Source organism: Microcaecilia unicolor, chromosome 3 (assembly GCF_901765095.1).
Source record: "Microcaecilia unicolor chromosome 3, aMicUni1.1, whole genome shotgun sequence".
In the NCBI taxonomy this organism is placed as follows: Eukaryota; Metazoa; Chordata; class Amphibia; order Gymnophiona; family Siphonopidae; genus Microcaecilia; species Microcaecilia unicolor.
In genome coordinates this window covers 129,487,808-129,514,123 of record NC_044033.1, presented here as the reverse complement: position 1 = coordinate 129,514,123, position 26,316 = coordinate 129,487,808, and positions in this window count along the sequence as shown.

Below are 26,316 nucleotides of genomic sequence, written 5' to 3'. Positions count from 1 at the left end.
TGTTCCCTCAGATCTTTCCCGCCACTCACGCAAGCATTTGTTTGCTTTTTTGGCCGCCACCACACACTGAGCAGAAGAATTTAGTGTTTTGTCCAATATGACACCTAGATCATTTTCTCGGATGCTGACACCTAGGATGGAACCTAGCATCAAATAACTTTGATTTGAATAATTCTTCCCAGTGTGCATTTTGTACTTTTACACATTTATTTATCTATTTATCTATTTATTTATTTTGTTTCGTTTATATCCCATATTATCCCAATAAATTAGTTTCAATGTGGCTAACAACTTATTGTAATTAACACTACAAAAATGATGGGGAATAGTATACATTAAGTAGTACAGTCACATCTCATCTGCCATTTGGGTGCCCAGTTTTCTGATTTCCTACGGTCTTCCTGCATTTTTTCACAATCCACATGCATTTTAACAACTTTGAATAGTTTTGTCTCATCTGAAAATTTAATCACCTAGCTCATCGTTCTCATTTCCAGATCATTAATAGATATGTTAAATAGCATCAGTCCCAGTACAGATCCCTGGGCACTCCGCTATTCACCCTCCTCCACTGAGAGAATTAGCCATTTAACTCTATACTCTGTTTTCTATCCATCAACCAATTCCTAATGCTCAACAGAACATTGCTTCCTATCCCATGGGCTTTTAATTTTCTCAGTAGTTTTTCATGAGGGACTTTGTCAAACGCTTCTGAAAATCTAGATACACTACATCAACTGGCTCACTTTTATCCACACGTTTATTCACACATTCAAAAGAATGAAGCAAACTGGTGAGGCGAGACTTCTCTTGGCTGAATCCATGTTAACAATTGGGTATATTTTCAAAGCCCTTAGAATTACAAAGTTGTGTGGGGGGCATTTTCGATATGACATCTAAGTACAGGGGCGTAGCCAGACAACAGATTTTGGGTGGGCCTAGGCAAGAAGTGGGTGGGCACTAAGTGTTCTCCCCCCACCCAAAAAAACCTCAGCTGGTGAGAAAACGCTTCTTTCCATCTTGGCAGTTTGCAGCAGGCATGCGCTGAAAACTGAGCATTTTCAGGTGCCAGTATCATGGAGAGTAGCGTTTTCATTACCATCAGGGGAAAGTTTTCAGCTGGCAGAGCTTGGGATTCCCACCAGCTACCGCTAAACGTGTGCTACTGTTGGGTGGGCCGGAGCCCTAAGTGGGTGGACCCTGGCCCACCTAGGCCCACCTGTGGCTACGCCACTGTAAGTAAGACTTTGGACATTTTACTAAAAACATCCAAAATTCAAGTGGGGAATATAGCCATTTTCAAAATAGAAAAACGTCTATCTTTTTTTTTTTTTTTTCAAAAATGGCTATTTTCTAGATGTTTTTGTGCTCCATGCATTTATCTTGCTGGTCCATTAAAAAAAAATGTCCAAGTGAAAAACACACAAAATCAAGCCATTGGGGTGTAGGAGGAGGCAGTATTCTTGGTAGAATGGCCACACAGACAACCCAGGAGAGCAATGAAGTACCATAGGGGAACTGCAGTGCACTTCAAATAAATGCTCCCAAGTACACATCTCACCATTGCTCCCTTATCGTGCCTGCTGAGCCTCCCAAAACCCACTACCCCCAACTGTATACCACTACAATAGCCCTTATGGGTAAAGAGGGCACCTATATGTGGGTACAGTGGGTTTCTGGTGAGTTTTAGAGAGCTCACAGTTTCCACCACAAGTGTAACAGGTAGGGGGAGGTATGGGCCTGGGTCCACCTGTCTGCAGTGCACTGCACTGCACCCACCATTAGAGAGACCTGCATGCTGCTCTAATGGACCTGAGTATAACATCTGAGTCTAATATAGAGGCTGGTAAGGTTTTTAATCACTTTTTTTTTGGGGGGGGGGTAACCACTGGAGGAGTAAGGGGAGGTCATCCCTGATTTCTTCAGTGGTCATCTGGTCATTTATTTTTATTTTATTTATTTATTGCATTTGTATCCCACATTTTCCCTTTTTGCGGGCTCAGTGTGGCTTACAATACAATATGAATGATGGAAATACAATTTGTTACAACTTAGTTATGGATTACATTGTGAAGAGTTATGTGAGACAATCAAAGTGTTGTTAAGGAATATAAACACTGGAACAAAACCTTGAAACATTGGAAGGAGACAGCAGGAAGCTAAAAGGGCATTATGTATGGTATACATATTTCTGTGAGTAAAGGTATGAGTGAGGTGAGATTACGGGGGGTGAGAGTTCAGAAGTGGATGTATTGATGCATTAGTGAACAGTAAGTGTGGACTTTATGTGTTTTGGTTCTTTCCGTAAATTTTTTCAAAAAGATGGGTCTTCAATAATTTGCGGAAGGAGGTTTCCTCGTAGATCGTTCTCAGGTTGCGCGGCAGTGCGTTCCAGAACTGCGTGCCCACGTGAGAAAAGGTTGGCACGTGTAGCGTCTTGTATTTTACGCCCTTGCAGTTAGGGAAGTGGAGGTTGAGGAAAGTTCGGGATGATCTTTTGGCGTTTCTGGGTGGTTAGTCTATTAACTCAGACATGTAGGCTGGAGCTTCGCCGTGAATGATTTTGTGGATTAATGTGCATACTTTAAAAGTAATGCGTTCCTTGAGTGGAAGCCAGTGTAGCTTCTCTCGTATGGGTTTTGCACTTTCATATTTTGGTTTTCCGAAGATGAGTCTGGCTACTGTATTCTGGGCTGTTTGAAGTTTCCTCAGTATTTGCTCTTTGCAACCTGAGTACAGTGAGTTGCAGTAATCCAGATGGCTTAATACGAGGGATTGCACTAGGCAGCGAAAGACGGATCTTGGGAAGAATGGCCTTATTCTTTTCAGTTTCCACATGCAGTAGAACATCTTTTTGGTTGTATTGTTTGCATGAGTTTCGAGTGTTAAGTGTTTAAGGCACTTTTTTATGGCTTATTTGTTAATAAAGCAGGTCTAGACCAAAACGTCCAACTTATAGCCCTGGTTGTTTTTGTTTTGTTCCATTATGGCAGAAAAACACCCAGATCTTGCCCTTAACACGCTCCTGACATGCCCCCTTGTGACTTGAATGCACTTCTGATGGACTTCATAGAAAAACATCTAAAAATTGGTTTCAAAAATACCAATTTGAATGTATTTGTGAGAAAAATGTCCAAATGCAGATTTTTGCCAATTTTTGGACGTTTTTCTCTATTGAAAATGAGCCCCATAGTAACCTATGTAACTTGGTAAGTCTAAATGCGTTGAAAATGAGCCTCTCTGGCCTATTAAACCATGTTTGTCTATATGTTCAGTGATTTTATTGTTTATAATAGTTTCCACTATTTTGCCCAGCACTGATGTCAGGCTTACCGGTCTGCAATTTCCCAGATCACCCCTGGATCCCTTTTTTAAAATAGGTGTTACTTTGGCAACCCTCCAATATTCAGCTATTATGGATGATTTTAACGACAGGTTACAGATCATTAACAGCAGATCTTCAGTTTCATATATGAGTTCTTTCAGTATCCTGGGGTGTATACCATCCAGTCCAGGTGATTTACTACTCTTTAATTTGTCAGTTTGGCTCAATACATCTTCCAGGTTCACTGAGATTTCTTTTAGTTCCTCCGCATCATAACCCTTGAAACCCATCACTGCTACAGGTAGATCTCTTACATCTTCTTCAGTAAAGACTGAGGCAAAGAATTCATTCAGCCTCTCTGCTTTGGCCCTGTCCTCCCTGAGTGCCCTTTTTACTCCTTGATGATCTAATGGTTCCACAAATTTCCTCACAGGCTTTCTGCATCTGATATACCTGAAAAAGTTATTACTAAAGGCAAGTTTCTCTTTTGGCTTTCTTTATCAATGCTTTGCATCTAACTTGCTTCTTGTTTTCTTCATTTGGATTTTTTTCTATATTCTCAAAGATATTCTTTTGGCTCTAATAGCCTTTTTCACTTCTCCCTTTAAGTATGCTGGCTGTCATTTGCTCTTCTTTCCACCTTTATTAATACATAGAATACATCTTGTCTGGGCTTCCAAAATGGTATTTTTAAACAACATCCATGCCTGATTTGCAGCTGAGCCCTTCAGGTTTTTTTTTTTACATCATTTTCCTCATTTTAGGAACCCTACAGAAAGGCACTATGCATGAACCTGACTTTATGGTTAACAGACTTAGGTCAATGTCAGGCTTCGTGCTTGAAGCAGGCCTCAGGCTTATGGAACATTGCTTATTTACAGAGGCTGGGACCTCATTATCAGAAGAAACCAGCTTGGCCAAGGACCTTTTGTTTGGCCCCTCCAGTCATAACAATTGAAAACCCCAAAGGAAAGGGTATGAGAAACTTTTCCTAGGCATAATGATGGCAGCTGAGTGTTATCTTGTGCAGTTCACACGAGAGTTGCTATCAGCCTGGCCCAAGCCAGCCACATAATGAAGGATCATTAATAGTGGCATCACCTACCTGCTTGATCTTGCCCACTGGGGAGATTTCCTGCCTGCTGACTGACCAGGACCACCAGTCTGCTGGCTGACTGACTGTCCAGTGAGAAAGAGAGAGACCATCTGCAATCCCAGCTGTGGTGCCTGCTTCCTTCAAAGAAGTTCACCAACCTCCTGACTGCCTCAATCTCCAGAGTTAATGAGTGAGAGAGCCTTTTCCATTTGTCAGGTTGAACTTTTCTTGCTTTTCATAGTGCCTTGGGGAGTCAGGTGTCCTAATAAGATTCATGACTAGGTTATGTGTGCATTCTCTATACTGCCTTGACAGGTACATAAATTCAGTACTTTACATCGTTTTGGGTAATTCTGCATAAGTGCATTGTCTCTGATTTATATTGTTTTACTGCTGCCAATACAAAATATTCAGTAAACCAGCTTTTCTATCTTTCTTATAATATCTGAGCCTTGGGTCTTTTTCTTTCAGTGTTATTTTTGGGCTTGTGTTGAATATTAAATCTCTAAAACAGAATTATGTGACCCCTCTAATTCCAGGTAATTGTGTTTTAGCCCCACATACCCTTTTGAAAATTAAATGCTACTAAAGTACATAAGTATTGCCATACTGGGAAAGACCAAAGGTCCATCAAGCCCAGCATCCTGTTTCCAACAGTGGCCAATCCAGGTCACAAATACCTGGCAAGATACCCCAAAAAAGTACAAAACATTTTATGCTGCTTATCCCACAAATACTTTCCCCAAGTCCAATTTAATAATGGTCTATGGACTTTTCCTTTAGGAAGCCGTCCAAACCTTTTTAAACTCTGCTAAGCTAACCGCCTTTACCACATTTTCTGGCAATGAATTCCAGAGTTGAATTACACGTTGAGTGAAGAAACATTTTCTCCGATTCATTTAAATTTACTACTTTGTAGCTTCATTGCACACACCCTAGTCCTAGTATTTTTGGAAAGCGTAAACAGATGCTTCATGTCTACCCGTTCCACTCCACTCATTATTTTATAGACCTCTATCATATCACACCTCAGCCGTCTTTTCTCCAAGCTGAAGAGCCCCAGCCACTTTAGCCTTTCCTCATAGGGAAGTCGTCCCATCCCCTTTATCATTTTCGTCGCCCTTCTTCACTTTTTCTAATTCCACTATATATCTTTTTTTAGATGCGGCAACCAGAATTGAATACAATATTTGAGGTGCGGTCGCACCATGGAGCGATACAAAGACATTATAACATCCTCATTTTTGTTTTCCATTCCTTTCCTAATAATACCTAACATTCTATTTGCTTTCTTAGCCGCAGCAACAGCACACTGAGCAGAAAGTTTCAATGTATCATCAACAATGACACCTAGCTCCCTTTCTTGGTCGGTGACTCCAAATGTGGAATCTTGCATGACGTAGCTATAATTCGGGTTCCTCTTTCCCACATGCATCACTTTGCACTTGCTCACATTAAACATCATCTGCCATTTAGACGCCCAGTCTCCCAGCCTCGTAAGGTCCTCTTGTAATTTTTCACAATCCTCCCGCGATTTAACTACTTTGAATAACTTTGTGTCGTCAGCAAATTTAATTACCTCACAAGTTACTCACATGTCTAGGTCATTTATAAACATGTTAAAAAGCAGTGGTCCCAGCACAGACCCCTGGGGAACCTCACTAACTACCCTTCTCCATTGAGAATACTGATCATTTAACCCTACTCTCTGTTTTCTATCTTTTAACCAGTTTTTAATCCACAATAGGACACTACCTCTTATCCCATGACTCTCCAATTTTCTCTGGAGTCTTTCATGAGGTACTTTGTCAAACGCCTTCTGAAAACCCAAATACACAATATCAACCGGCTCACCTTTATCCACATGTTTGTTCACCCCTTCAAAGAAATGTAATAGATTGGTGAGGCAAGATTTCCCTTCACTAAATCCGTGTTGGCTTTCTCATTAATCCATGCTTTTGAATATGCTCTGTAATTTTGTTCTTTATAATAGTCTCTACCATTTTGCCCGGCACCGGGCAATTATAGACTCACTGGTCTATAATTTCCCGGATCTCCTCTGGAACCTTTTTTAAAAATCGGCGTTATATTGGCCACCCTCCAATCTTCCGGTACCACGCTCAATTTTAAGGATAAATTACTTATTACTAACAATAGCTCAGCAAGCTCATTTTTCAGTTCTATCAGTACTTTGGGATGAATACCATCCGGTCCAGTAGATTTGCTACTCTTCAGTTTGTCAAATTGCCCCATTACATCCTCTAGGTCTATAGAGATTTCATTCAGTTTCTCCGACTCATCAGCTTCAAATACCATTTCTGGCACCAGTATCTCTCCCAAATCTTCCTCAGTGAAGACCGAAGCAAAGAATTCATTTAATCTCTCTGCTATGGCTTTGTCTTCCCCGATCGCCCCTTTTACCCCTTGGTCATTTAGTGGTCCAACCAATTCTTTTGCTGGCTTCTTGCTTTTAATATACCAAAAAAAAATTTTACTATGTGTTTTTTCCTCCAACGCAATCTTTTTTTCAAAGTCCCTCTTTGCCTTCCTTATCAGTGCTTTGTATTTGACTTGAAATTCCTAATGCTTTTTCTTATTATTTTAGTCAGTTCCTTCTTCCATTTTCTGAAGGATTTTCTTTTAGCTCTAATAGCTTCCTTCACCTCACTTTTTAACCATGCTGGCTGTCGTTTGGTCTTCCATCCTCCTTTTTTAATACGTGGAATATATTTGGCCTGGGCTTCCAAGATGGTGTTTTTCAGCAGCATCCATGCCTGATGTAAATTTTTGACCCTCGAAGCTGCTCCTCTAAGTTTTTTTTCACCATTCTTCTCATTTTATCATAGTCTCCTTTTACAAAGTTAAACACTAACATATTGGATTTCCTCTGTATACTTACTTCAAAGCTAATATCAAATTTGATCATATTATGATCACTGTTATCAAGCGGCCCCAGCACCATTACCTCTCGCACCAGATCATGTGCTCCACTAAGGACTAGGTCTAGAATTTTTCCTTCTCTCATCTTCTCCTGTACCAGCTACTCCATAAAGCAGTCCTTGATTTCGTCAAGGAATTTTACCTCCCTAGCATGCCCCGATGTTACATTTACCCAGTCAATATCGGGTAATTGAACTCGCCCATTATTATTGTGTTGCCCAGTTTGTTTGCTTCCCTAATTTCCTTTAACATTTCTACATCCATCTCTTCATCCTGGCCATGCGGATGGTAGTACACTCCTACGACTATCCTTTTCCCCTTTACACATGGAATTTCAGTCCATAGGGATCCCAAGATGTTTTGTTTCCTGCAGAATTTTCAATCTATTTGATTCAAGGCTCTCCTTAACATACAATGCTACCCATCCATCAATTTTATCCACCCTTTCACTACGACAGGGCCACCGAGAGCCGGAGCCCCCCCCACCCAAGGTCGCCGCCCACCTGAGATCGCCAGCCCCCCCCCCCCCGCCGCCCACCCACCCGAGGTTGCCGGGCCCCCCTCCACCCGCTCTCGGGCCGGGCCCTCAGAGCTAACCTTAAGCCTCCTTTCACTTCGCAGCAAGCAGTGGCAGGGCAGACCTTTCCTTCTTCCTTCCGTGCCCCGCCCTCGTGGACGTTATGTCAGGCGAGGGCAGGACATGGAAGGAAGGAGTGGCCTGACCTGCTGCTGCTTGCTGCAAAGTGAAAGGAGGCTTAAGGTTAGTTCTGGGAGTGACGGAGGGCGGGCCACGCAGCAGCAGAGGGCGGGCCACGCGGCACCGGGCCCCCCTGGAGGCCCGGGCCCCGGGACTTTTCTCCCCCCTGTCCCCCCCTCTTGGCGGCCCTGCACTACGATATAATTTGTACCCCGTTATGACAGTGTCCCACTGGTTATCCTCCTTCCACCAGGTCTCAGAGATGCCTATTATATCTAATTTTTCATTTAGTGCAATATATTCTGTCTCTCCCATCTTATTTCTTAGGCTTCGCATATAGACATTTCAAACTATGTTTGTTGTTCCTATTTACATCATGCTCAGTACTTGACAGTATTAATTTGCAATCTTTTGTCTGATTTTTATTTTTATTTAAGGACACCTGATCTTCTACGGTCTCTTTTGCAAACTCACTATCGGGATACCCTATCTTCCCTGTTTTGCTGATATCTTTGAATGATACCTTATTCTGAACCATGCACCTTTGAGCAACTGTCGGCCTTCCCCCAGTTTCTAGTGACTGCACTCCACAGTTATTGTTAAATTTGTTCATGTTATGATGGCTGTTTCCCAGCAGACCTTACACCATTACCTCTTATACTAAATCCTGCATTCTACTAAGGACTAGATCTGAAATAGCTCCCCCTCTTGTCAGTTCCTGGACCAGTTGCTCCAAGAAACAGTCATTTATTATGTCTAGGAATTTTACCTCCCTAGCACTGCCTGATATGGCATTTAACCAGTCAATACTGGGGTAATTGAACTCATCCATTATTATACTGTTGCCAAATTTGCTAGCTTTTCTAATTTCTGCTACTCATGTGGTTAAAACTGCCTTTAGCAACCTACAGTTGCTACATCAGATTTCACCTTATTTTGCATTGGATGATATTCAAATTTTGGCTGAATATTAGCTGATGCCTGGTTAACTAGCTGGAGTGGTATCAGGGCTTCCTAATCCCTGCCCCCGGTCCTGATCCCCCTCCCTCTCCCTGCAAGACAAAAAAGTCCTGCTCAAGTTAGGCCCCCCCCCCCCCCCCCCCCAGGGCCTACCTCATAGGCCATGATGGTCCAATGGGAGTCCTACAGGCAACAGCAATGTCGAAATGGCTGCCATGACCACTAGCTGCTAAGATTATTTAGGTTAAGTTTAAATACAACAGTGTTTCACCTTTGCTCAGATCTTTGCACTTGTTACTAGTTTCATCATGTATTGAATTTAAAGTTCTGTACTAATCCATTAAATTATTACATGGTTAGTGTCCAGATTATCTAATCACCTCAGCTAATACTACAGTCTTATGATCGCAATTCACAGTGTTAGTGTTAGTGTTAGATGTAGTGTTAGAAAAAAAGTAACCAATAAACAACTATTCTCAGAAGTTGTTCCTCTTTTTTTGGAATGCTTTACCTCTGAAACTGCACCTAGAATATGACTTGTTACAGTTTAGAAACCTTTGTAAAATGTTTTTTTTATTTCAGGAGAATGCTGACAACTGATTGTTGACTGTTCTTTAAATGGTTTCATTTTTAAACTTATTAACTCTATTCTTATTTCAATTTTATTAATTCTACTCCTAGGTGAAATGATATATAAATATGTTGCTGTCGTTGTCGTCGTTGTTGTTGTTGTTGTTGTTGCTGTTGTTATTATAGGGAAGAAGTGGGAAACTACAGAGAGTAAGCCCATGTCCATGGTAGGAAAAATAATGGAGTCGCTGCTGAAGGAAAGGATGGTTGACTTTCTAGAAGCCAACGGGTTGCAGAATCTGAGGCATCATGACTTCACCAAAGGAAAATCCTGCCAAATAAATCTGATTGGCTTCTTTGACTGGGTGACCAAAGAACTGGATGAAGGACATGTGATAGATGTAATCTACTTGGATTTCAGCAAAGCCTTTGATACTATCCCTCACAGAAGACTAAGCTGAGAGGGCTGAACTTAGGACCCAAAGTGGTGAACTGGATTGGAAACTGGTTGACCGACAGGCGAAAGAGGGTGATGGTAAATGGAATCCGCTCAGAGCAAAGAAAGGTGAGTAGTGGAGTGCCTCAGGGGTCAGTGCTGGGGCAGATTTTGGTTCATATATTTGTGAGAGACATTGCTGAAGGGTTAGAAGGAAAAGTATGCCTTTTTGCGGATGACGCGAAAATAGACAATAGAGTGGATACCCTGGAGGGAGTGGAAACCATAAGAAGGGATCTTCAAGCATTGAAAGACTGGTCAAGGGTCAGGCAGTTAAAATTTAATGTGAACAAGTGCAGAGTGGTGCACTTGGGGTGCAGAAATCCAAAAGAGATATACCGGATAGGATGGGAGAGATTGATAAGCTCAGCTCAGGAGAGGAACCTGGGGGTGATGAAGTCCAAGGATCTCAAGGTGACGAAACAATGCGACAAAGTAGTAGCTGCGACCAGAAAGATGCTAGGCTGCATAGAGAGGGGTATAAGCAGCAGTAAAAAGACTTGAAGCAGTTCAGAAAAAAATGACAAAAATGGTATGGGGTTTATGTAGCAAGATGTACGAGGAGAGACTTGCTGACATGAACATGTTTACCCTGGAGGAAAAGAGAAACCAGGGTGATATAATACAGATGTAAGGTATAAATCCACACACAAACATTTTTCATAGATGGAAAGGTGGTAGAACTAGAGGACATGAATTGAGGTTGAAAGGAGGCTGACTCCGAAATAACGTCAGAAAGTATTTTTTTACCGAGAGGGTGATAGGTACTTGGAATGCCTTTCCGCGGGAGGTGATGAAGATGCAAACAGTAACAGAATTTTTAAATACATGGGATAAACACAAAGGAATCCTGTTTGGAAGGAATGGATCCAAAGAAGCAACACCGGTACTTGAGAAGCAAAGCCAGTGCTGGGCAAGACTTCTACAGTCTGTGCCCTGATCGTGGCTGAACAGATTACAATGAGCTGCAGTGGAGCTTTTCAGGGGCTTTGCCAACGTCATAAATTTAGAACAAGGACAGTACCGGGCAGACTGCTACGATCTGTTCCCTGAAAATGGCAAGGACAAATCAAGATCACGTATATACATAAATTATCACATCACATCATATCATATGTAATACGTTTATCTTATTGGGCAGACTGGATGGACTGTACAGGTCTTTATCTACCATCATCTACTATGTTACTGTATGATTGGGGTTTTTTTTTTCAAAAATTGTTCATCAGCTCAATATACAAATCTCAAAGGGCCTAATAATATTCAGCCGACGGCAATCTGCTGCCGACGTTAAACCCGGAGATTCGATGCTGGGCCAGTGAATTTCCAGGTTTCCAGAGCTGGCTAACACATAGCAGGTTTAGTGTGATATTCAGCACTTAACTGGATATTGGTTATTGCCTAAAGATAGGACTGACTTCTATGCAGTCCTATTTATGTGGTTAACCTAGTCAGTTAAGTGCTGAATATCGGCAGTTAACCAGCTAAGTGCTGACTTCATCCCCGGAATGCCCCCAAAATAGCCAGTTTTATCAATCAATTGACCATAATTTATTAATTAGATTCAGCTGACCGAACACAGCCATGATTGACTGCAGCCAGCCCTACTGAATCTAACACTCACTATATATTGAACCTTACCATGACAGTGAAGTAGTCACCACAGTTTTTATAAGAATGCTATGCCATGATACAAGAAAATTCCAGAAGAGATGAGAAAACAGTTATTGAAATATATGTCTGAAAAGGATTGCATAGCCATTTCTAAAGATCTGAGACTCCACTGAACCACAGTGAATGCTATTATCTCCAAATGGAGAAGACTTAGAACAGTAGTAAATCTTCCTAGAAGTGGCTGGCCTACCAAAATTACTCCAAGCGCACAGCAGCAACACATCTGGGCAGTCAAAAACTTCCCAGAAGAAAATCCAACAAACTGCAGGCCTCTCTAGGCTCAGCTAAGATCAGTGCTCATAACTCCACAATAAGAAAGAGACTGGGCAAAAGTGGGATTCTACTACTTAACATTTCTAGAGTGCTACTAGAGTTACGCAGCGCTGTACAAATTAACAAATAAGGACCGTCCCTGCTCAGAAGAGCTTATTTTATTTTATTTTATTTATTTATTGCATTTGTATCCCACATTTTCCCACATATTTGCGGGCTCAGTGTGACTTACAATACATTGTGAATGATGGAAATACAGTGTGTTACAGTACGATTATGGGTTACATTGTGAGGAGTTATGGGAAGACAAAGTCAAGTCAAAAATCGTTAGGGCGTAGAAACCATGGGATGTTACAATGGGGAAAAGATAAGGCGATAGAACAATATCAAGAGAACATAGGTTATAACATTTTATCTGTGGGTGGAGTTTGAAGTGAGGTAAAAATACGGGGTAAGAGAAATTCAGAAGGGAGTGTATTGATGCATTTCTATTAGTGTGTATGGACTTCATTTGTTTTGATCCTTGCAATAAATTTTCTCAAAGAGAATCTAAATGACGAATTGTCAAGTTGGGGTAGTCTAGATTTCCTGAGTAGAGGTGTTGTGATTAGGTGCCGAAGGCGACATTGAAGAGGTGGGCTTTGAGCAATGATTTGATGATGGGTAGGGAGGGGGCCTGGCATATGGGCTCAGGGAGTTTGTTCCAAGCATGGGGTGAGGCGAGGCAGAAAGGGTGGAGCTTAGAGTTGGCGGTGGTGGAGAAGGGTACTGAAAGGAGGGATTTGTCTTGAGAGCGGAGATTACGGGTAGGGACGTAAGGGAAGATGAGGGTAGAGAGGTAAGGAGGGGCTGCAGATCGAGTGCATTTGTAGGTTAGTAGGAGAAGCTTGAACTGTATGCGGTATCTGATCGGAAGCCAGTGAAGTGACTTGAGGAGAGGGGTGATATGAGTATATCAGTCAAGGCGGAAGATAAGACGTGCGGCAGAGTTCTGGATGGACTGAAGGGGGGATAGATGGCTAAGTGGGAGGCCGGTGAGGAGTAGGTTGCAGTAGTCAAGGCGAGAGGTAATGAGAGAGTGGATGAGAGTTCGGATGGTGTGCTCAGAGAGGAAGGGGCGAATTTTGCTAATGTTATAGAGGAAGAAGCGACAGGTCTTGGCTATCTGCTGGATATGCGCAGAGAAGGAGAGGGAGGAGACGAAGATGACACCGAGGTTGCGGGCAGATGAGACGGGGACGATGAGGGTGTTATCAACTGAGATTGAGAGTGAAGGGAGAGGAGAAGTGGGTTTGGGTGGGAAAACAATAAGTTCAGTCTTGGCCATGTTCAGTTTCAGGTGGCGGTTGGACATCCAGGCAGCAATGTCGGATAAGCAGGCCGATACTTTGGCCTGGGTTTCCGCAGTGATGACTGGTGTGGAGAGATAAAGCTGGGTGTCATCAGCATAAAGATGATAGTGGAAACCATGAGATGAGATCAGGGAGCCTAAGGAAGAGGTGTAGAGAGCAGGATAGGGGAGGAGGACGAACCATGAGAGTGTACTCTGAAGGTACGATGGGAGAGATAAGAGGAGAACCAGGAGAGGACAGAGCCCTGGAACCCAAAGGAGGACAGTGTGTCAAGAAGTAGGTTGTGATTGACAGTGTCAAAAGCGGCGGATAGGTCGAGGAGGATGAGGATGGAGTAGTGGCCTTTGGATTTGTTGAGGAACAGGTCATTGCAGACTTTAGATAGTGCCGTTTCTGTCAAGTGTAGGGGGCGAAAGCCGGATTGAAGCGGATCGAGGATGGCATGAGAGGAGAGAAAATCAATGCAGCGGCTGTGAACGGCGCGTTCAAGTATCTTGGAGAGGAAGGGTAGGAGGGAAATCGGGCGGTAGTTGGAGGGACAGGTAGAGTCAAGAGATGGTTTTTTGAGGAGTGGTGTGACCACAGCATGCTTGAAGGTGTCCGGGACAGTTGCAGTGGAGAGAGAGAGGTCGAGGATATGACAGATGGTGGGGGTGATAGTAGAAGCGATGGTGTTAAGTAAGTTGGTGGGGATGGGGTCTGAGGAACAGGTGGTGGATTTCGAGGAGGAGAGGAGATGGGCAGTTTCCTCTTCGGTGATATCAGGAAAAGAGGAGAAGGAGGCCTGGGGTGGTTGGTTGAGAGAGTGGGTTATAGGATGAAGATGAGGAGACGGTTTGGTGGTGAATTCAAGGTTGATCTTCTGGACCTTGTCATGGAAGTAGTCCGCCAGAAATTGAGGAGAGAGTGAGGGCGGGGTGGGAGCAGAGGGCACTTTGAGGAGGGAGTTGAGGGTGGCGAAGAGACGACGAGGGTGGAGCTGAGGGAATTAGTCAGTTGGGTGTAATAGTCCTGTTTGGCGAGGAATAGGGAGGATTGAAAGGAGGATAGCATGAATTTGAAGTGAATGAAATCAGTATGGGTGCAAGATTTCCTCCAGAGGCGTTCAGCCGAACGGGCGCAGGAGCGAAGGTATCGGGTGCAAGGGGTCAGCCAGGGCTGGGGATTGGTACGCCTTGTGGGACAGGAGATGGACAGTGCAAGGGTGTATAGAGCAGAGGAGAGAGTGGCATTGTAAGTGGAGACAGCTTTGTCAACAGATTCGGAGGACATGATGGAAGGGAGGAGATCAGAGATACTAGAGGATAAGGTGGGGGGGTCAACAGCCTGGAGATTTCTGGAAGTAGTAGTTAGTGTTGGGCGAGATTGAGGGGGGAGGGTGCTGAAGTATGAATGTGATTAGGTGATGGTCAGAGAGAGGAAGAGCTGATGCGCGGAAATTGGAGGGTGAGCAAGTAGAAGAGAGGACGAGATCAAGACAGTGGCCAGATTTGTGAGTAGGGGTGGTGGAGCTCAGTTGGAGGTTGAAGGAGGAGGTAAGAGTGAGGAACTGAGAAACATATGAGTCGGATGGGTTATCAATGTGCATGTTGAAGTCACCAAGAATGAGGGATGGGGATGAGGGCTCAAGAAAAACGGAGAGCCAGGCATCGAAGTCGGTAAGGAAGGAAGGGAGGGACTTATCAGGGGGCGGTAAATGACTGCAACTCTGAGTGGCAGCGGGTGGAATAGACGGATGGAGTGAACTTCAAAGGATGAGAAGCAGTGAGACTGAGGTAGGTAGAGAGGTTGAAAACTGCAGGAGGGCGAAAGTAGTAGCCCGCCGCCGCCTCCGCAACCAACTGGGCAGGGCGAATGGGAGAAAAGATAACCTCCGTGGCATAGGGCCGCGATTGAGGCAGAGTCGTCGGGGGTGAGCCAGGTTTCAGTTAGGGCAAGCAGTTGAAGGGAATGGGAGATGAAGAGATCGTGGGTGAAGGGAAGTTTGTTGCAGATTGAGCGGGCGTTCCACAGGGCGCACAAGAAGGGGAGGGAGGAGGGGAGGAGGAGGGGAATAGAGATGAGATTGGAGATATTGCGGGAACGTTCGCATAGATGAGATGAGGACGAGGACAGGTGTGGGGGACCTGGGTTGGGATTGATGTCTCCCACGGATAGCAGGAGAAGGAGCAAGAGAGTGTGGAGAAGGGTGGGTGAGGAAGGGCGACGAAGGCGACGAAGACGGGATGCGCTTAGGAGGAATGGGGAAGGGTTCATGGCAGGAAGGAGGTGTTGAAGGTTGAGAGCTAGGAAGAAGGAGGAGGACAATAGGGATGGTGAGGTGGTGGGGGACAGGGGTAGGTAGGGTATTGCAGTAGTGAGCAGGACGGGAGAGGACATGGATGGGTAGTGAGATCGTGTGGTATACAGCGGTGGGAGGGGGAAAAGATTAGGGAGGGACAGGGCAAGGAGTAGAATGTGAATGGGGGCCATGAGTAGTGACTGAGGTGTTCACAGGGCAGGTAGATGGGCTGGGAGACAGGCAGGTGAGGGTGAGCAGTCGGGCAGGGGAGTGATGAGCTGGTAGGAAGATGGGCTGGGAGACAGGCAGGTTACAGGGTGGGCAGTCAGTCAGGTGATTGGCTAGTAGGCAGGTTGAGTGGCTAGCAGGCAGGAGCAGGTGGAATGGGCAGCAGGCAGGCAGGAGCAGGTGAGTGCGGTGGAGAGCACAGCAGCAGTACTGGAACAAGCTGGAATGGTTTGAAGCAGGAGCTGGTGGACTAGAACAAGCTGAAGCAAATGGACTGGAACAAGCTGGATCAAGCGGGCTGGAACAGGCTGGATCAGGCAGTCTGGAGCAAGCTGGAGCAGAGGCCTGGAGCAAGCAGGCTGGAGCAGAAGGCCTGGAGTAAGCAGGGAGAAGCTGGATCAGGTGGACTGGAACAAACTGGAGCAGATGGACTGGGACAAGCAGGAAGAAGCTGGATCAGGCGGACTGGAACAAGCAGGAAGAAGCCGGATCAGGCGGACTGGAGCAAGCAGGAAAAAGCTGGATTAGGCGGACTGGAACAAGCAGGGAGAAGCCGGATCAGGCGGACTGGAACAAGCAGGGAGAAGCTGAATCAGGCGGACTGGAACAGGCAGGAAGCTGGATCAGGCGGACTGGAAGAGGCAGGAAGAAGCTGGATTAGGCAGATTGGAACAGGCAGGAAGAAGCTGGATCAGGCGGACTGGAACAAGCAGGGAGAAGCCGGATCAGGCGGACTGGAACAAGCAGGGAGAAGCTGAATCAGGCGGACTGGAACAGGCAGGAAGCTGGATCAGGCGGACTGGAAGAGGCAGGAAGAAGCTGGATCAGGCGGACTGGAACAAGCAGGGAGAAGCCGGATCAGGCAGACTGGAACAGCAGGAAGAAGCCGGATCAGGCGGACTGGAAGAGGCAGGAAGAAGCTGGATTAGGCGGATTGGAACAGGCAGGAAGAGGCTGGATCAGGCGGACTGGAACAGGCAAGGAGAAGCCGGAACAGGCGGACTGGGACAAGCTGGAGCAGATGGACTGGATCAAGCAGGGAGAAGCTGGTTCGGGTGGCTGGAAGAGATGGACTGGACAGGCAGGGGAAAAGCCTCTGTCCCTGCCCCCGTCGGCCCAGTCGCACAGGTCGCTGGATGGGCAGGCTGGAATAAGCTGGGGCCGATGGACTCTGCCTCCTCTCGGCTCCTGTCCCGCTCCTGTCGGTCCGGCCGCACAGGTCACACCCCGACACCACCGCAGGATGGATCCCAGTCCCATGGTCCATGATCCACGCCCAGGAGCACAGCTGCAGCGCACAGGACTTCAGGCACGACCAGCGCGGCAGACGCGGCCCGCCAGATGGACGACAGCGAAGGGGACAGGCCGCAGCCATGCGGCAGCAGACAGCCGCGATCAGCCCCAGGCCGCCCGCCCGCTCACCCGCACCAGATCGGCAGGCATGGTGAAGGGTTAGCGAGGAGGATCGGTGGGGAGCCTTGCCCGAGCATCCGGTGTTCCCGCACGGCGTAGCCAAATCTGCACCGCGCCTCCAGTTGCTCAGAACTCCCGCCGCAACCTGGCTGGTCGACCGACCTGTGACACTGCCATGAAGCACTCAGTCTGTCCACCGGCACCGCCAAGAGTCAGCTGAGCTCGGCCGGAGACCACCGCTGGTCCTCTGAATCCTCCAGGGGTCGGTTCGGCTCGCGTGATTTCGAATCAGCCAATTCCTGGCTGTTGAGGCCGTCGGTGTCTACGGAGCTAGTAGCTCCGTGACCTATATAACTATGGAATGTGGACAAATACATGGAAGAATAGCAAGGCAGAAACTGCTGCTATTCAAGATTAATATCAATACTCATCTGACATTTGGAAAAACACACCTGGATGATCCCAAGCCTTCTGAGATAATGTTCTATGGACAGACAAGTCAAAGTGGAACTCTTTGCACAACACAGGTGCCATTATGTTTGGTCATAAAGCAAATACAGCATTCCATTGTAAGAACAACATATCAACAGTCAAACATGGTGCTGGTAGTGTGATGACATGGGAATGCTTTACTGCCTCAGGACCTGGAAAACTTGCCATTATTGAAGGAACCATGAATTCAGCACTGTACCAAATTTCTTAAGGAGAATGTCCTGGTGTCATGAGCTGAAGCTGAAGTATAATTGGGTTATGCAGCAAAACAATGGACAAAAGCAAGTTTACATCTGAATGGCTGAGGAGAAACAAGTTTAAAGCTTTGAATTGGTCTCGTCAAAGTCTTGACTTGAACCCAGTAGAGATTCTGTGGCAGGATCTTATTTGAGCAGTTCATGCATAAAATCCTACAAAGGCATCGTAATCATAGCAGTTCTGCAAAGAAGAGTGGGCTAAGATTCCTCAACAGCAATGTGAAAGACTGATATCAAATTATAGGAAGCATTTGGTTACAATTATTGCTGCTAAAGATTAGGGGCAGTTACTTTTTCAAATGGGTGATGTGGATGTTGGATAATGTTGTTTCATAAATTAGCCCTTCTTTTACAAAGTCGAGTGGCAAATGAGAGGAAGCCCATAGGAACTGAATGGGCATCCTCTCATTTGCGCACAGGAATCACTAGTGCAGCTTTGTAAAAGAAGCCCTAAATGAAGTAATAATTTAAAAATTGTGCTATGTGTTTATTCAGATTCCCTTTGTCTAATGTTATATTTTGTTTAAAGATCAGAAACCATTCAGTGTGACATTTATGAAATAATAGGGGAAATCAAGAGGCGGAAAAACCTTTTCACATCACGGTAGTAATCAAGTTTAGCTTATGGTTGAAAATAAAATATAAATTTAAGTAGAATACCTTATATCCAAAGGGGCTGGGACCATAGCTCCTCTGAATAATGAATATTTACTGACCATAGAAGTCCACTCCATGTGTTTTGGGTAGTAGACCTTTTTCAGCTAATAAAACAGAATGGTTAATTGAGAACTTGAGAGTTTTTGGATAACGGGTGGCTTTCAGATAACAGAGCTAAACCCATGGATAATGAGTTCTGTCAGTTATTGGAACTTCAAGTAAAAAGTACACCACTGCATATTAATTAAACTAGGCAGGCTGTGTGTCTGAGCAGACATGTCATCCTTCTGTACCAGCAGAGCTCAGACCCAGTGAGGAGATGTTTATATGATGGCTTATGTGACTACTCAAGTCTACAGTGCTTCCAGCAACTTATAGAACAGAAGTGGTAACTGCTCCTTTGGAGGAGCCATCATAGTCAATCTATTAGCCAAAATAGTGGTGCCAAAGATAATTAGAATATCAAGAGGACATGTATGGTGGCCAGTGGAATACTGATCCTCAGTGAACCTCATAGGAAGCAAATACATGTGGTAATGATAAAGTTCAGCGAAGCCATGCTAATTTTTGTAGACAGAGAATGATGTAAGACATGAATAGGATCTCCCAGGAGTGGCCAAGAAAAACAAGGAGAAAAAGTCCCAAAGACCAGAGGACAGAACAGGAATGTGCCTCTACATCCATTACACTTTGCAGCCCCAGGTCAGGAAGTCAAATTTTCATTTTCCTGTCTACTGAATAAATCTGAACTGAACAGATCCCTTCTAACAGTGAACTCTAACTCAGAAAGAAGACAATGCTATAATCAGAGAGTTAGTACTGCTCTGTTATAGTAGGTACAAGGGTAGAAGCACCATTTGGATGTACTAGATCCTAGACTTTGCAGAGAAACGTAAAAAGTAATAAAACAGTTATATTGTACAGAATGAAACTAAGTAGACAATAAACTAGGACAGAACATGCATTAAGGATGTTATCATAGCCTCTTGGAGGCACAAGGCTGAAAGTTGGTTTTCTTCAACACCCAGGAAGTTCATCTGTATTTTTAATGCATATCTTTAATATCTATCATTTTCACTTGTAAAATGTTATGAACGCGCCATGAAATTTAAAATCCAAATAAACTTTCTTCTGAAACAGAACAAGTGCTTTAGGGGCTAAATTCATCTAAGCTTGTACAAATTCTGCTTTCACACAAAAAGTTATTGAGTAGGCAGACAAATATTTGCAAAGTGTTGAAAAGATATCCGTCTAAAGTTATTTGTGAATTTTCAGCCAGGGGCACTTAGGTGGAGAGCACCACTGAAATACAGAGAACTGTGAAGAGATTTCTTGCCTCTTTAAAGTTAGACTGCAGTCTGACTGCTAAGTATTTACTTCCTTATGTTTTTGTTTGAAGTGTGTTTCAGTTGTGCAAAACTCAAAACTGGAGAGGTAGATCTAAATCCGTATCTTTAAAAAAAAAAAAACAATCCAAACCACAAATCACATCTTGAGGGCTGTTTGAGCAGACATTATTGGAACTAAATAAATGCTCAAACCTTTGTGAATGGTGTTGTAGAATACTAATTGTCCATAAAGAAAGAAACTCTGAAACAGGGTGCTCTGTTGGACAACTCCAAACCCAGTAATTTAAAGATAAGTACTGCCTTTTTTCAGCTTTGGAACTAATATTTCAGATTGCAAATGTCTTGCTCTGACATTCTGGTGGTCAATTTATGAATGAAAGAGAGATTTATTTTAAAGTGGATATTTGATGTAAATGAGCTGTTATGAGGATCTGTTGTTTAATGGTCAGTTCATAAAATTAAGCGCTCAGGTCTCCGTATGTGACTTGATTTACTGACTACCCCCCTTCACTCAAAAAAATATAGGGTCTCTTTTATCAAGCCACACTAGCAGTTCCCGCTTGGCGATGCCAACAAGCCCATTCAAAGTGAATAGGTTTTGTTGGCATTCTGCACTGGGAACCGCTAATACGTCTTGAGAAGAGGTCCTTCGTTTTTTTCTCTTTTATTCATAATATATTGGATTTGGATTGGTCTTTGGTTGTGAGCATACATCCTTGTTTTCCTTCCTCTCTGTGATATTGCAATCAGTATAGTCTGTGTGGTACCCCTACCATATTCCAGATGTGCATGGCATCATCCAGAGGTAACACATATAAGAAAAGATAAGGCTCATCCATACTGAAATGTCACTCATAATGTACTACACAACTTAGAATGTGGGGCATGCTAAAATCCTGCGGTATGGTATGGTGTCTCTCCAAACCACTGTTTAAAACTAGAATCAACAATGGACATTTTTCTGCAGGAAATTTCCTATGTCATGAATTTGAAAAACAAGCCCTTTTACTGGGTATTTGGGTCATCTCAAATTTCAGTAGAAAGAAAGTAAGTTGTGACATCATCAAGTACTGTTAAAGCTGACTTGCCATTGGTTGATACACTTTAAAGACTGACGCTTGGTTACATGATGATAACAAATCCCAATGCTTATATGTTCTAACTGAGTTATGGCATCAAATCCACTAAAGGAGTGGAGGAGTAGCCCAATGGTTAGTGCAGTGGACTTTGATCCTTGGGAACTGAGTTTGATTCCCATTGCATCTCCTTCTGACTCTGGGCAAGTGACTTAACTCTCCATTGCCCCAAATAAGTATCTGTTTATACTATCAGGCTTATTTTCGAAAGAGAAGGACGCCCATCTTTCGACACAAATCAGAAGATGGGCGTCCTTCTCACAGGGTCACCCAAATCAGCATAATTGAAAGCCGATTTTGGGCATCCCCAACTGCTTTCCGTCGTGGGGACGACCAAAGTTCACTGGGGCATGTCAGAGGCGTAGCGAAGGTGGGACTTGGGCATGCCTAAGACATGAGCGTCCTCAACCCATAATGGAAAAAAAAGGACAACTTTACCTGGTCCCGTTTTTCTTACGACCAAACCACAAAAAAGTGCCCGAACTGACCAGATGACCACTGGAGAGAATCGGGGATCACCTCCCCTTACTCCCCCAGTGGTCACTAACCCCCTCCCACCTCAAAAAAATCTTTAAAACTCTTTTGTGCCAGCCTCTATGCCAGCCTCAAATGTCATACTCAGGTCCATCACAGCAGTATGCAGGTCCCTGGAGCAGTTTTAGCGGGTGCAGTGCACTTCAGGCAGGCGGACCCAGGCCCATCCCCCCATACCTGTTACACTTGTGGTGGTAAATGTGAGCCCTCCAAAACCCACCAGAAACCCACTGTACCCACATCTAGGTGCCCCCCTTCATCCGTAAGGGCTATGGTAGTTATGTACAGTGGTGGGTAGTGGGTTTTGGGGGGCTTAGCACACAAGGTAAGGGAGCTATGTTCCTGGGAGCAATGTCTGAAGTCCACTGCAGTGCCCCCTAGGGTGCCCGGTTGGTGTCCTGGCAAGTCAGGGGGGACCAGTGCACTACGAATGCTGGCTCCTCCCACGACCAAAGGGCTTGCATTTAGTCATTTCTGAGATGGGCGTCCTCGGTTTCCATTATCGCCAAAAATCAGAAACGGCCAAGTCTAGGGATGACCATCTCTAAGGACGACCTAAATGTGAAGAATTGGGCGTCCCCGACCGTATTATCGAAACGAAAGATGGACGTCCATGTTGTTTCGATAATACGGGTTTCCCCGCCCCTCCACCGGGACGTTTTACAAGGATATCCTCAGCAAAACTTGGGCGTCCCTTTCGATTATGCCCCTCCACGTAAACCACTTTGAATGTAGTTGCAAAAAAACACAGAAAGGTGGTATATCAAGTCCCATTTTCCCTACAAAATGAAAACATGAAATGATATAGCAATGATTGGAACAATAATGGAGAAATAGCAAAAGAGAGTTCTGAGTCAAGGGTGAAAGGAAGATTTTAGAGGGACAAGGAGAAGGAAAAGAAAAGATCAGGGTCAAGAACAGGACAAAAAGGTACCAAAGTTGCAATTTGGGAGGACTTTGTTTCTTTTAATTAGTTCCCCTCTCCAGCTTGTATTAATCCGTCAAGAAGCAAATTTATTACACTAGGGGACTCTTTTACTAAGCTGCATTAAATAGTGGCCAGCGCTATCACCAATACGAGTCTTTCCTGCTCACTGAGGTCACTTTTAGCATAGTGTTAAAATTGCCCATTTCCCATCATTCCCATTAATAGCCACATGCTAATTTTCCCATTAGCGCATGGACATTTGTGAATGAGCACTTACCAACACCTAATTTTAGGTAGTAAGGGCTCGCACTAATCCTACACTAACCAGTTAGTGCAGAACATGCCTACTCTCTGCCCCCAGACATGCCCCAGTGCTAAAAAGTAAACTCTTGGGCCCTTTTACAAAGTTACATAAGAGCCTACGTACATGCAATGCACATCAAATCAGCATTACTGCTCAGCTAGCGCGTGCACCCACGCTACCGCAAGCCACTTCTTGGCACTCGTTTGTAAGAGGTCCCCTCTATTTGTTAGCATGTAGGAAGCAATCGCCAATCCTAAAATTACCACGGGATGCCTAAGCATGCCCCACGGCAGGGGCGTAGTCAGCCTTCAGCGGGAGGGGGGTCCAGAGCCTGAGGTGAGGGGGCACATTTTAGCCCCCCCCCCCCGGTGTCACCGCCCCCCCCCCCCCCCCCCCCGCCACCATTGCTGACACACACACCCCCGCCATTGCCGACACCCCCGCTGCCGCCAGCACCACCAACAATGACTATGACCCCCCCCCTGCCGATGACCCTCTCGACCAGGTCGACCCCCTGCCCGCCCGCCGTCACCTACCTTTGCTGGCGGGGGGCCCCCAACCCCCGCCAGCCGAAGTCTTCTTCTTTTGTTTGGTTTCTGAGTCTGACGTTCTGCACGGGATGCCTAAGCATGCCCCACGGCAGGACGTCAGACTCAGAAACCAAATGAAGGAAGAAGACTTCGGCTGGCAGGGGTTGGGGTCCCCCACCAGCAAAGGTAGCAGACGGCGATGGCGGGTTGGCGGCGGGAGGGGGGGTTGAGAGGGTTGTCGGCAGGGGGGTCCAGGGTCAAATCTATGGGGGCCCAGGCCCCCATGGCCCCATAGTAGCTATGCCCCTGCCCCACGGTAGTGCTTTTTAATCTGTGGTAAGCACACATTAATGCTTACCGCAGCTCAGTAAAAGGGCCCCTTAGTCACGTGTCCATGCATGGAAAACTGGCTACATCAGTTATGAGAATTTAGAGTACCAATGGTGCCCAGCACCCTGCAGCTTTACCTGCCGTTTCAGCTTTTCCCTGCAATCATTTTAATCTCTGCTTCCATGCCTCATTTGAATTCTACCTGAGAAAAGGAATAAAATAAGACATTTGCTGTGGGGGGAGGGGAGGACATTGCTTTCTGTCGATATTTAAACATGCTGTTTCTGAAAGTCTGTCTTTAAAAATCGTCATATTCATAGCCAATATAAATTGCATTGCAGCTGTAGGCCTGTGGAGTAATAATGACATCTAGTGGCTGATACGAGAATTATGAAAACAATTAAAAAAAAAAATAATACAGAAAAGACTCACCTGCAGATATTTAGCACCATTCCTGCACAATTAAATAGCATTTAGCTAGCTAACTAGTAATATTCAGTGGGAGATAGCCAGTTATCTCCGATGAATATTTGTGGCTAGCACATAGCAGCTAACCAGCTATATCGCATGATATAGCTGACTGTCCGTGAATATTCAAGCGCTGGCCTGCTAAATAGCAGTCCTATCTTTGGCCACTATAAACTTAACTGGACAGTACAAAATATTCAATTATCGTTTATTTATTTTCTATACCGTTTCTTATTGCATACACAAACCAGAACAGTTTACATCTTAAAGAGTAAAATATCAAAATCTAAAATAACATATAAGAACTCCATTTGTTTGACAGGAAAGCACAGCAAGCTAAAAACATCCATTCTAAAAAGTAAAAATATCAGTGGACAATCCATTCATAACAAGTTTATATAAGCAAAAAATATGATTTATTACTGCATATTCATTCTGCCCATGTTCCCCTTTTTCATCCCAGATTACTTTCAAATGTATTCTGAAATAGGTGTGTTTTTAGGAGTTTGCCAAACTTAACATATGATTCTTCCAATCTAATAGTTTTAGGCAGACAATTCCAGAGAGAGGGGGGAGCTAGAAAGAAAAAAGCTGAATTTCTAGTAGATTTTACAAAGGTGTGGTAGGGATACCGCACGCCGAATCAGCCCTACTGCTGGGGTAGCACAGGAGCCTAGTGGTAGTTCCAAAGTTGGCGCACACAGTTTCCCAAAGTAGAAAATAATTTTCTATTTTCTACCATAGGAGGGGGGAGTTCCCATCAGTAATACATAGGGTGAAGGACTGTACACACATTCTGCACCTGGACTAGCTTGCTACACATACTGTAACTTTGATCTGTTCCTTATCTCTTGCATAACTATATAAAAAGCTTGCCTTTATTTTAGCTAACCCTCAAATTATCCCAACTAACTCTGTACCACACATCTTGTTCCCATCATGTATCTGCTCTTGGTCCTTCAGCTATATTATAAGCCATATTGTAGAAAGTCTTTAGCTTCATATCTATGTTAGTTGAATGTTCAATTGTTTACTTATTAGGTGTATCATTAGTATTGTGCTAACATTGTATTATATCTCTGGTATTCGATTTCCAGTGCTGTTAAATGTGTATATTTTTGATACTGTTTCACGGTAGTTTCAATTTACTATTTTCAAATTTACTTCTTTTATTGTATTTATATTTATTCTTGGTTATTTTACTATTGTTATGCTGCTAAAAACATTGTAAATCATAAGTACATAAGTAATGCCACACTGGGAAAAGACCAAGGGTCCATCGAGCTCAGCATCCTGTCCACGACAACGGCCAATCCAGGCCAAGGGCACCTGGCAAGCTTCCCTAACGTACAAACATTCTATACATGTTATTCCTAGAATTATGGATTTTTCCCAAGTCCATTTAGTAGTGGTTTATGGACTTGTCCTTTAGGAAACCATCTAACCCCTTTTTAAACTCTGCCAAGCTGGAACCTGGAACCTTTTTAATCTTATGTTAAACTGTACCTGCTGTACACCGCCTTAGGTGAATCTCTTCATAAAGGTGCATAATAAATCCCAATAAATAAATAAATGGTATTATTACTTGAGAGATCATCCACATTTGTCATTTCCAACCTAGGGACCATTTAAAATGGGGGGTAAGAAGGCACTTAAGGGAAGTTTTATGACAACATCAGTGAATCCAGTATTTAAGGGGATATGAAGAAAGTTCTAGGGAAAAATGTAAATTTTGATTGACTTGGAAAAAATTAGGGTTTTCACATTTGAATACATTTGGTAATATAGTATCTGATGGACTATTCAAGATTAATTTGATAACGGACATTCAGATTCATTGACTATATGCAGGCCATTGTTCTAAGTTTGTGTAACTCTTTAAGAAACTAAATTGGCTGAATGAGTATAGTTTTAGGGAAAAGAGCAACACCAAATATATATTAAAGGCAGAAAGAGGAAGTTTCTAAAAGGCAATTGAATTATGTGCAAGCTTCTGTGTTAAAAGAATATTTTAAGGAAAGAAAAC